The sequence below is a fragment of the Condylura cristata genome, unplaced genomic scaffold (genome assembly GCF_000260355.1).
Source record: "Condylura cristata isolate star-nosed mole 26May11 unplaced genomic scaffold, ConCri1.0 scaffold00025, whole genome shotgun sequence".
Classification (NCBI taxonomy): Eukaryota; Metazoa; Chordata; class Mammalia; order Eulipotyphla; family Talpidae; genus Condylura; species Condylura cristata.
In genome coordinates, this window is record NW_004567126.1 from 30,756,737 (window position 1) to 30,758,301 (window position 1,565).

Consider the following 1,565-nt stretch of genomic DNA (forward strand, 5'->3'; position numbering starts at 1 on the left):
CAGTGCCGGGAGGGGCACCGCGGGGAGCGTTCGGGAACCCGGGGAGAGGGGCTTCCCGGAGCGGGGAAGCGACACCTGAGGAGAAAGGGGGAAGACCCGAGGCCAGCCGGGGGCGGGGAGAGCCGGCCTCTCCAGGCCTGGGGGCAGTTGGGAGACGCAGTGCCACTCTACCCCGGGGACGGACGAGGCCCTGGTGCAGGCTGCGGGAGGGGCGTCCAGACCCAGGAGCTGCCAACCGGGAACTGGGCAGGGCCCACCGTCCCCGAATTCCACTCGCAGAGCCAGCTGGTGCCCCCAGGTTCCTGCATGTTTTAAAAGTGGGAATAGGGACACGAGGGCACTTCGAATGCCACCTTACAGTCTCACCCCCCAGCCACATCTTCCTCTGAATCCTGAGTCACTGGTGCTCTGTGAAGCCCAGTTTGAAAATGGCCGCAGTGGGCAGCTCCCCGCTCTTTGGTAGCCCTCTGTTCAGCTCCCTCTAGGGCTGGGACCAGGCACTTCTGAGCCGGGGCCAAGGCTGGGGCCTCAGTTTCCCCACACGCGGAGCAGGTGTGTCATGGCTGCCGACCGGCTGCGGAAGTGTGTGGCAGGGGGCGTGCTGGGGGATTTCTGCCCTGCCTCCCGTCCTGTTTTGAGATCTGGTCTTGAAGTTTCCACATTCCTGGGTTCCAGGACTCTGAGGCCCACCGGTCGGCACAGGTGCAGGGGAGAACGAGGGGGTAGGCTGATTGAAGAGGGGTGCTGACAGTGGATGCCGGTGGGGGGGCAGGGCAGATGGACTACAGCCCTGTCCCCATCACCGGCCTCTCCCTCCCCTCCTCCCTTCCTTGGGGACCCAGCTCATCCAGGCTGTTGTGTGAGGTCAGAGGTCACCCCACCCCCAGCCCTTCCTGGAATGAGGACAGACCAGTTGTGTTAGAAGAGCAGGACAAAGCCACACTTGGGGGCTTCTTGGACCACCCAGTTGCCAGGCCTGCTCAGAGCCAGCTGGGTGCCTGGTCTCTAATCCCAGGCTGGTGGCGGTGGTGGGTGGCGCTGGCTTGGGAAACTGAGGCCGAGCCCTCCACAGCCTGCTCATTTTCCCAGCACTGGGTACAACTGATAGACTGAGCCAGACCCCGGCGTTTGGCACCCAGTCGCACCCCGGACTGGGCCCCGTTCCCCGGCCAGGGTGCCCAAACCTGGGCAGCGGGTAGCGGCCCAGCCTTCGGGGCCTGGCCGCACTGTGTGTTAATGATCCTTCCAGCCCCTTCCCCCCTCCAACCTTTGCTTCTTGCTGGCTCCCTGGGCGCCACTAAGCAGAGTGGTTTTGAGTTTCACCCCCTGGGAGCCTCCCAGGGGCCAACTGGCTGGCGCAGAGCTGGGAAGCCGGAGCTGCTGCGAGGCAGGGCGGAGGCAGCGGCTGCCGAGGCAACTGCCCCCCCCCCCACGCTGGGAGCTGTGTGGCTTCAGGGTTGCTCTGACCCTCTCTGGGTCCCTCAGGCTGAGGAATGAAGGTGCGGGACTGGCAGATCCAGTTTTGCGGAAAGAGAATTTTTTAAGGCATTTTCCCTTTGTTTCCC